This window comes from Somniosus microcephalus, unplaced genomic scaffold (assembly GCF_052327205.1).
Source record: "Somniosus microcephalus isolate GS21.2 unplaced genomic scaffold, FLI_Smic_1.0 scaffold1560, whole genome shotgun sequence".
In the NCBI taxonomy this organism is placed as follows: Eukaryota; Metazoa; Chordata; class Chondrichthyes; order Squaliformes; family Somniosidae; genus Somniosus; species Somniosus microcephalus.
Genome location: NW_028226747.1, coordinates 11,497 through 22,366, shown reverse-complemented (window position 1 = coordinate 22,366; position 10,870 = coordinate 11,497). Strand labels below are relative to the sequence as shown.

General features: G+C 57.7%; 1 long non-coding RNA gene across 1 annotated transcript; it reads right to left on the bottom strand.

Annotated features, from left to right (window-relative positions):
* Positions 1–529: 529 nt before the first annotated feature.
* On the bottom strand, positions 530–3,175 carry LOC147080463 (uncharacterized). Its single transcript, XR_015077302.1, has 2 exons — positions 2,778–3,175; positions 530–638 (listed from the first exon to the last, which is right to left on the bottom strand). It is a non-coding gene; the product is annotated as an uncharacterized LOC147080463 (long non-coding RNA).
* Between the last annotated feature and the right edge of the window lie 7,695 nt (positions 3,176–10,870).

Here is a 10,870-nt window from a genome sequence, read left to right as displayed (position 1 = left end):
CTGTCCCCATCAAACACTCCCAGGGCAGGTACAGCACGGGTTAGATACAGAGTAAAGCTCCCTCTACACTGTCCCATCAAACACTCCCAGGGCAGGTACAGCACGGGTTAGATACAGAGTAAAGCTCCCTCTACACTGTCCCATCAAACACTCCCAGGGCAGGTACAGCACGGGATAGATACAGAGTAAAGCTCCCTCTACACTGTCCCATCAAACACTCCCAGGGCAGGTACAGCACGGGTTAGATACAGAGTAAAGCTCCCTCTACACTGTCCCATCAAACACTCCCAGGGCAGGAACAGCACAGGTTCGATACAGAGTAAAGCTCACTCTGCACTGTCTCCATCAAACACTCCCAGGGCAGGTACAGCACGGGTTAGATACAGAGTAAAGCCCCTCTCTACACTGTCCCATCAAACACTCCAGGGCAGGTACAGCACGGGTTAGATACAGAGTAAAGCTCCCTCTACACTGTCTCCATCACTCTCCGGTCACACACCCCAAGGGCTGAGACACTGCAGGAACTCACCGTCCAGTGCACATCTGAGCTTCTGCTTCTTGTCTTCGATGCTCCGCAGTTTCTCCTCCTGCGCCTTACGGTACAGATACTCCCTCCGCAGGCGTGCTTCCCGGCGTAGCTAGACAGGTCAACAGACTGCAGTGAGCGAAGACAGCACACAATGCACCAACCCAACACAGACTGAAAGTCCCCCTCACTCCTTCATAAGCACACACAAACCCCAACAGCCACTGGGGACACACCCTGAAAGAGAGCAACAAAGAGAGACCAGGGCCGTCATTGACAACAGCGCAAGTCCCAGCCCGAGGTAGATAGAGAGAGAGAGAGAGAGAGAGAGAGAGATAGGGAGGGGGAGTAGATGGAGAGATACACAGACTGTCGATTGGCTTATACTCGCTGGAGTTTAGAAGAATGAGAGGGGATCTCATTGAAACTTATAAAATTCTAACAGCACTAGACAGACTAGATGCAGGAAGGATGTTCCCATTGGCAGGGGAGTCCAGAACCAGGGGTCACAGTCTAAGGATAAGGGGGTAAGCCATTTAGGACAGAGATGAGGAGAATTTCTTCACCCAGAGAGTGGTGAACCTGTGGAATTCTCTACCACAAGACAGTTGAGGCCAATTCATTAAATATATTCAAGAAGGAGTTAGATATATTTCTTAAGGCTAAAGGGATCAAGGGGTATGGGGAGAAGGCAGGGACAGGGGTACTGAATTTGGATGATCAGCCATGATCTCATTGAATGGCGGAGCAGGCTCGAGGGGCCGAATGGCCTACTCCTGCTCCTATTTCTTATGTTCTTATTATGTACCTTGCTATCCCCTCTATCAGTTTGGCTCAATGAGTCTCGCCCTCCCCTGCGGGTCAGGTGGTTAGCACCCTAATACAGGACTTGGCCACATAATCCAGGCTGACACTCGAGTGCCAGTACGGAGGGAGCCCCTCCGCTGCACTGTCGCAGGTGGCGTCTCCCCGATGAGACGTGAAAACCGAGGACCCGGTCCGCCGTCCGCGTGCACTGTCAACGATCCCATGGCCACTGTTGGACAAGCTGGGTGGGGGGGATTCTCCCCAGTGTCCTGGGGCCAATAAGCAAACATCACCAAAAAATATGAACTGGGCATTGTTAATGTTGCAGTTTGTGGGATCTCGCTGTGCGTAAAAGGGCTGTTATGTTGCCCCACATTACAACAGTGACCACACTTCAGTCATTGATGGGCTCTCGCTCGCTCCCTTGGGGAAGGTCACACAACAGCCCTGGACTTTCCTCTCAGAGAATCCAGAGTTCGCCGGTGGGATTAACCCTCTCTCCGACCAGAAGAACCACAACTTAAATCGACACAATCTATTCCGAGGTCACACTCTCAATTCTCTCTCATACCGCCAAATTCCCTTTCTTCCATCCCTCTTCCTTCCTGCTCACTCCTTCCCGCTCCTCCTCTCACTCCTGCCGCTCTCCCACACCCACCCCCTCTCGGTTTCTCTCCCCCTCCCCCCACCTCTCTGTCCCTACCTCACTCACCCTCTCCTCTACGCACTCCCTCCCCCACCCCTCTGCCTCCGCTCTCGGTCGCTACCCTCACCCTCTGCCCCCGCTCTCGGTCGCTACCTCACCCTCTGCCCCCGCTCTCGGTCGCTACCGGTCCCTCCCTCGGTCGCTACCGGTCCCTCCCCTCTCCCACCACGCTCCTCACCCCCCCCCTCTCGCTCCTCACCCACCCCCCCCCCCCCCTCTCGCTCCTCACCCACCCCCCCCCCCTCTCGCTCCTCCCTCCCTCACCCCCCCCGCCTCTCCCTCCTCACCCCCCCCACCTCTCCCTCCTCACCCTCCCTCCTCACTCTCCCTCCTCACCCTCCCTCCTCACTCTCCCTCCTCACCCTCCCTCCCTCACTCTCCTCCTCACCCCCCGCCTCTCCCTCCTCACCCCCCCTGCCTCTCCCTCCTCACCCCCCCTGCCTCTCCCTCCTCACCCCCCCTGCCTCTCCCTCCTCACCCCCCCTGCCTCTCCCTCCTCACCCCCCTCGCCTCTCCCTCCTCACCCCCCTCGCCTCTCCATTCCTCACTCTACTACTCTCCTCTCTCCATTCTTCTCCCCTCCCCTCACTCTCCATTCCTCACTCTCTCTCCTCCCCTCACTCTACTCTCCTCTCCCTTCCCTGACACACTCTCTCTCTCTCTCTCTCTCTCTCTCTCCATTCCTCACTCACTCTCACACTGTCTCCCCCTCACCACCTCTCCTCTCCCACATCTCACCATGTTTCCAGCTCCAGCGTTTCCTCGCCAATAACCACTGCCACCCTCCCGCATTGGCTTAAAAACTCTGCAACCAATCGCAGCCCGCGATACTCGCTGTAGCGTCCGCCTCCGCCCACGGCCTCGTCATTGGTCGGGCGCAGGCCGGCTGGCCAGTCCGATTGGCGCAGCGGGCAGCGCAGCCCCGTTCCATTGGCAGAGGCAGCTGCCAATCAAAAAGCGAGACATGCCATCTGATTGGCGAAGCGCGGACAGGGCAGAGTCATGCGTGAATGGTGAAACCAGCTGTCAATCATAGAGGGCGCCGATCTGATTGGTGCAACGCATATAGGAATGAACCATGAATTATTGGTGCAGGCAGCTGTCAATCACAGAAGGAGCCGCTCTGATTGGCGAAGCGAGGACAGGGATGAGCTCGGTATGATTGGTGCAGGCAGCTGTCAATCACAGAACGAGCCGCTCTGATTGGCGAAGCGAGGACAGGGATGAACCAGGCGTGATTGGTGCAGGCAGCTGTCAATCAGAGAGGGGGCAGCTCTGATTGGCGAATCGACGACAGAAGCTGACGCTAGATTGGTGGGAGCAGCTGTCACTCAAAGCAGGGCCGGGGATAACAACGACGACGACAGACAACTAGCGGGGGGTCGCTGCGCTTCATCGAGTGAGGATGGACGGCGCCATGGGGCCGGAGCCGGGGCTGGGGCCGCTTTGCCAGCGGCTGGACCAGCAGCTGCTGCGGTACCTGCGAGAGATGGAGCTTCTAAGCGAGCGGCGGGGGCGGCTGGAGAGGCTGATGGAGCAGGTGAGGCCTCGAGGTGGTGGCGAGAGGGTCAACTCCCGATCTTAACCCCGCCAGCGCACTCCCTGCTCCTCCAATCACAGCCTCGCTTCTCCCCCAGCGCACTCGCTGATCCTCCAATCACAGCCTCGCTTCTCCCCCAGCGCACTCGCTGATCCTCCAATCACAGCCTCGCTTCTCCCCCCACCCCCCCCCCCCGCGCACTCGCTGATCCTCCAATCACAGCCTCGCTTCTCCCCCAGCGCACTCGCTGATCCTCCAATCACAGCCTCGCTTCTCCCCCAGCGCACTCACTGATCCTCCAATCACAGCCTCGCTTCTCCCCCCGCGCACTAGCTGATCCTCCAATCACAGCCTCGCTTCTCCCCCAGCGCACTCACTGATCCTCCAATCACAGCCTGGCTTCTCCCCCAGCGCACTCACTGATCCTCCAATCACAGCCTGGCTTCTCCCCCAGCGCACTCACTGATCCTCCAATCACAGCCTCGCTTCTCCCCCCGCGCACTCGCTGATCCTCCAATCACAGCCTCGCTTCTCCCCCAGCGCACTCGCTGATCCTCCAATCACAGCCTGGCTTCTCCCCCAGCGCACTCGCTGATCCTCCAATCACAGCCTGACTTCTCCCCCAGCGCACTCGCTGATCCTCCAATCACAGCCTGGCTTCTCCCCCAGCGCACTCACTGATCCTCCAATCACAGCCTGGCTTCTCCCCCAGCGCACTCACTGATCCTCCAATCACAGCCTGGCTTCTCCCCCAGCGCACTCGCTGATCCTCCAATCACAGCCTGGCTTCTCCCCCAGCGCACTCGCTGATCCTCCAATCACAGCCTGGCTTCTCCCCCAGCGCACTCGCTGATCCTCCAATCACAGCCTGGCTTCTCCCCCAGCGCACTCGCTGATCCTCCAATCACAGCCTGGCTTCTCCCCCAGCGCACTCACTGATCCTCCAATCACAGCCTGGCTTCTCCCCCAGCGCACTCGCTGATCCTCCAATCACAGCCTGGCTTCTCCCCCAGCGCACTCGCTGATCCTCCAATCACAGCCTGGCTTCTCCCCCAGCGCACTCGCTGATCCTCCAATCACAGCCTGGCTTCTCCCCCAGCGCACTCACTGATCCTCCAATCACAGCCTGGCTTCTCCCCCAGCGCACTCACTGATCCTCCAATCACAGCCTCGCTTCCCCCCCAGCGCACTCACTGATCCTCCAATCACAGCCTCGCTTCTCCCCCAGCGCACTCGCTGATCCTCCAATCACAGCCTGGCTTCTCTCCCAGCGCACTCACTGATCCTCCAATCACAGCCTCGCTTCTCCCCCCAGCGCACTCACTGATCCTCCAATCACAGCCTCGCTTCTCCCCCCCACCCCCCCCCCCCCTCCGCGCACTCGCTGATCCTCCAATCACAGCCTCGCTTCTCCCCCAGCGCACTCGCTGATCCTCCAATCACAGCCTCGCTTCTCCCCCAGCGCACTCACTGATCCTCCAATCACAGCCTCGCTTCTCCCCCCGCGCACTAGCTGATCCTCCAATCACAGCCTCGCTTCTCCCCCCGCGCACTCGCTGATCCTCCAATCACAGCCTCGCTTCTCCCCCAGCGCACTCGCTGATCCTCCAATCACAGCCTGGCTTCTCCCCCAGCGCACTCACTGATCCTCCAATCACAGCCTGACTTCTCCCCCAGCGCACTCGCTGATCCTCCAATCACAGCCTGGCTTCTCCCCCAGCGCACTCACTGATCCTCCAATCACAGCCTGGCTTCTCCCCCAGCGCACTCACTGATCCTCCAATCACAGCCTGGCTTCTCCCCCAGCGCACTCGCTGATCCTCCAATCACAGCCTGGCTTCTCCCCCAGCGCACTCGCTGATCCTCCAATCACAGCCTGGCTTCTCCCCCAGCGCACTCACTGATCCTCCAATCACAGCCTGGCTTCTCCCCCAGCGCACTCGCTGATCCTCCAATCACAGCCTGGCTTCTCCCCCAGCGCACTCGCTGATCCTCCAATCACAGCCTGGCTTCTCCCCCAGCGCACTCGCTGATCCTCCAATCACAGCCTGGCTTCTCCCCCAGCGCACTCACTGATCCTCCAATCACAGCCTGGCTTCTCCCCCAGCGCACTCGCTGATCCTCCAATCACAGCCTGGCTTCTCCCCCAGCGCACTCGCTGATCCTCCAATCACAGCCTCGCTTCTCCCCCAGCGCACTCGCTGATCCTCCAATCACAGCCTGGCTTCTCCCCCAGCGCACTCACTGATCCTCCAATCACAGCCTGGCTTCTCCCCCAGCGCACTCGCTGATCCTCCAATCACAGCCTGGCTTCTCCCCCAGCGCACTCACTGATCCTCCAATCACAGCCTCGCTTCCCCCCCAGCGCACTCACTGATCCTCCAATCACAGCCTCGCTTCTCCCCCAGCGCACTCGCTGATCCTCCAATCACAGCCTGGCTTCTCTCCCAGCGCACTCACTGATCCTCCAATCACAGCCTCGCTTCTCCCCCCAGCGCACTCACTGATCCTCCAATCACAGCCTCGCTTCTCCCCCAGCGCACTCACTGATCCTCCAATCACAGCCTGGCTTCTCCCCCAGCGCACTCGCTGATCCTCCAATCACAGCCTGGCTTCTCTCCCAGCGCACTCACTGATCCTCCAATCACAGCCTGGCTTCTCCCCCCAGCGCACTCACTGATCCTCCAATCACAGCCTCGCTTCTCCCCCCAGCGCACTCGCTGATCCTCCAATCACAGCCTGGCTTCTCCCCCAGCGCACTCGCTGATCCTCCAATCACAGCCTGGCTTCTCCCCCAGCGCACTCGCTGATCCTCCAATCACAGCCTGGCTTCTCCCCCAGCGCACTCGCTGATCCTCCAATCACAGCCTGGCTTCTCTCCCAGCGCACTCGCTGATCCTCCAATCACAGCCTGGCTTCTCCCCCCAGCGCACTCACTGATCCTCCAATCACAGCCTGGCTTCTCCCCCAGCGCACTCACTGATCCTCCAATCACAGCCTCGCTTCTCCCCCCGCGCACTCGCTGATCCTCCAATCACAGCCTGGCTTCTCCCCCAGCGCACTCGCTGATCCTCCAATCACAGCCTCGCTTCTCCCCCAGCGCACTCGCTGATCCTCCAATCACAGCCTGGCTTCTCCCCCAGCGCACTCGCTGATCCTCCAATCACAGCCTGGCTTTTCCCCCAGCGCACTCGCTGATCCTCCAATCACAGCCTGGCTTCTCCCCCAGCGCACTCGCTGATCCTCCAATCACAGCCTGGCTTCTCCCCCAGCGCACTCGCTGATCCTCCAATCACAGCCTGGCTTTTCCCCCAGCGCACTCGCTGATCCTCCAATCACAGCCTGGCTTCTCCCCCAGCGCACTCACTGATCCTCCAATCACAGCCTGGCTTCTCCCCCAGCGCACTCACTGATCCTCCAATCACAGCCTGGCTTCTCCCCCAGCGCACTCGCTGATCCTCCAATCACAGCCTCGCTTCTCCCCCAGCGCACTCGCTGATCCTCCAATCACAGCCTCGCTTCTCCCCCAGCGCACTCGCTGATCCTCCAATCACAGCCTGGCTTCTCCCCCAGCGCACTCGCTGATCCTCCAATCACAGCCTGGCTTCTCCCCCCAGCGCACTCACTGATCCTCCAATCACAGCCTCGCTTCTCCCCCAGCGCACTCACTGATCCTCCAATCACAGCCTGGCTTCTCTCCCAGCGCACTCACTGATCCTCCAATCACAGCCTCGCTTCTCCCCCAGCGCACTCACTGATCCTCCAATCACAGCCTCGCTTCTCCCCCAGCGCACTCGCTGATCCTCCAATCACAGCCTGGCTTCTCCCCCAGCGCACTCACTGATCCTCCAATCACAGCCTGGCTTCTCCCCCAGCGCACTCGCTGATCCTCCAATCACAGCCTGGCTTCTCCCCCCGCGCACTCACTGATCCTCCAATCACAGCCTCGCTTCCCCCCCAGCGCACTCACTGATCCTCCAATCACAGCCTCGCTTCTCCCCCCGCGCACTCACTGATCCTCCAATCACAGCCTGGCTTCTCCCCCAGCGCACTCGCTGATCCTCCAATCACAGCCTGGCTTCTCCCCCAGCGCACTCGCTGATCCTCCAATCACAGCCTGGCTTCTCCCCCAGCGCACTCACTGATCCTCCAATCACAGCCTGGCTTCTCCCCCAGCGCACTCACTGATCCTCCAATCACAGCCTCGCTTCTCCCCCCAGCGCACTCGCTGATCCTCCAATCACAGCCTGGCTTCTCCCCCCAGCGCACTCACTGATCCTCCAATCACAGCCTGGCTTCTCCCCCAGCGCACTCGCTGATCCTCCAATCACAGCCTGGCTTCTCCCCCAGCGCACTCACTGATCCTCCAATCACAGCCTGGCTTCTCCCCCAGCGCACTCGCTGATCCTCCAATCACAGCCTGGCTTCTCCCCCAGCGCACTCGCTGATTCTCCAATCACAGCCTGGCTTCTCCCCCAGCGCACTCGCTGATCCTCCAATCACAGCCTGGCTTCTCCCCCAGCGCACTCGCTGATCCTCCAATCACAGCCTGGCTTCTCCCCCAGCGCACTCGCTGATCCTCCAATCACAGCCTGGCTTCTCCCCCAGCGCACTCGCTGATCCTCCAATCAGAGTGGCTCAGCCGCACCATTACTGACCGAGCTGGCCGAGTCCTGAAGGACGTAGCTGCCAGACTCCTGCGCCGGGTGGTGAGAGAACCAAACAAGGGAATAACCTACTTGACCTCGTCCCCACCAATCTACCTGTTGCAGATGCATCTGTGCATGACAGTATTGGTGAGAGTGCCCACCGCATAGTCCTTGTGGAGACAAAGTCCCGTCTTCACACTGAGGACACCCTCCATCAAGTTGTGTGGCACTACCGCCTTACTAAATGGGATAGATTCGGAACAACAACTTGTATTTATATAGCGCCTTTAACGAAGTAAAACCTCCCAAGGCACTGCACAGGAGTATTTTAAGACACAAAATTTGACACCGAGCCACATAAGGATAAATTAGGGCAGGTGACTAAAAGCTTGGTCAAAGAGGTAGGTTTTAAGGAGCGTCTTAAAGGAGGAGAGAGAGGTAGCGAGGCGGAGAGGTTCAGGCAGGGAATTCCAGAGCTTAGGGCCGAGGCAACAGAAGGCACGGCCAGCAGTGGTTGAGCGATTATAATCAGGGATCGTCAAGAGGGCAGAATTAGAGGAGCGCAGATATCTCGGGGGGGTTGTGGGGCTGGAGGGGATTACAGAGCTAGGGAGGGGGCGAGGCCATGAAGGGATTTGAAAACAAGGATGAGAATTTTGAAATCGAGGCGCTGCTTAACCGGGAGCCAATGTAGGCCGGCGAGCATAGGGGAGATGGAACGGATCTAGCAGATAATAACTGGCGCTGTGGGCCATCAGCAGCAGCAGAATTGTATTCCACCACAATCTGTAACCCTGTGACCAGGCATATCCCTCACTCTAACATTACCATCAAGCCAGGCGAGCAACCCTGATTCAATGAGGAGTGTAGAAGATCATGCCAGGAGCAGCACCAGGCGTACCTGAAAATGTGGTGCCAACCTGGGGAAGCTACAACACAGGACTACATGCATGCTAAACAACGGAAGCAGCATGCTCTAGACAGAGCTAAGCGATCCCACAATCAACGGATCAGCTCAAATCTCTGCAGTCCTGCCACATCCAGTCGTGAATGGTGGTGGACAATTAATTAACTAACGGGAGGAGGAGGCTCCATGAACATCCCCATCCTTAACGATGGCGAAGCCCAGCACGAGTGCAAAAGACAAGGCTGAAGCACTCGCAATCATCTTCATCCAGAAGTGCTGAGTGGATGATCCTCCCGAGGTCCCCACCATCACAGAAGCCAGTCTTTAGCCAATTCGATTCACTCCACGTGATATCAAGAAATGGCTGAGCGCGCTGGATACAGCAAAGGCTATGGACCCCGACAACACCCCGGCTGTAGTGCTGAAGACTTGTGCTCCAGAACTAGCCGCGCCTCTAGCCAAGCTGTTCCAGTGTAGATACAACACTGGCGGTCTACCCGACAAAGTGGAAAATTGTCCAGGTATGTCCTGTCCACAAAAAGCAGGACAAATCTAATCCGGCCAATTACCCGCCCCATCAGCCTACTCTCAATCATCTGCAAGTTGATAGAAGGTGTTGTCGACAGCACTATCAAGCGGAACTTACTCAGCAATAACCTGCTTACCGATGCTCAGTTTGGGTTCCACCAGGACCACTCGGCTCCCGACCTCATTACAGCCTTGGTCCAAACATGGACAAAAGAGCTGAATTCCAGAGGTGAGGTGAGAGTGACTGCCCTTGATATCAAGGCAGCAGTTTACTGAGTGTGGCACCAAGGACCCCTGCTAAGGTGGCTGTCGATGGGGATCGGGGGAAAAACTTTCCGCTGGCTGGAGTCATACCTAACACAAAGGAAGGTGGTTGTTGGAGGTCAATCATCACAGCCCCAGGACATCGCTGCAGGAGTTCCTCAGGGCAGTGTCCTAAGCCCAACCATCTTCAACTGCCTCATCAATGACCTTCCCCCCCCCCCCCCCCCCATCATAAGGTCAAAAGTGGGGATGTTCGCTGATGATTGCTCAGTGTTCAGTTCCATTTGCAATTCCTCAGACAATGAAGCAGTCTGTGCCAGCATGCAGCAAGTCCTGGACAATATCCAGGTTTGGGCTGATAAGTGGCAAGTAACATTTGCGCCACACAAGTGCCAGGCAACGATCAGAAAAGAAAGTGTAGGACTAGATATTGAGAGCTTTGGGGGGGTACGGGAGAGTGAGGTTCCGAGGGCAGAATTTACTGAGGTTGGAAGCTGGAGGAGAAGGTTAACCTTCTGACAACCTATGCTAGGTCTGATTCTGGGGTATTGTAGCAGGTGAGCACTTAGAAAGGCATGGGTTAGACATAGGCAGCCAGCATGGAGCTGTAAAGGGCCGGCCCTACACGACTGTTTTACTGTAGGAGTAAATCTGTGTATCGATAAAAGTTGTATACAGGAAACTTTGTGATACCCGGCACCGACTGGACCGGCGTGTTGCCGATCTATCAAAACTGCTGGACATACAAAGTTAATGTTGAAGCATACGGAGGTTTTCATCTCCGTATCTGACAACAAACACTGTTACTTAGCAACAGTTTCTAAAGAGTCGGCTGCAGCTGCAAGCATCTCTAGCTGAAGCTGTTGCTATAGCTACAGACCTTGCAGTGCCTGACTGGGGGGGAAAAAAAGAACGAAAACTAAAAAAACTTATAGAAAACGGC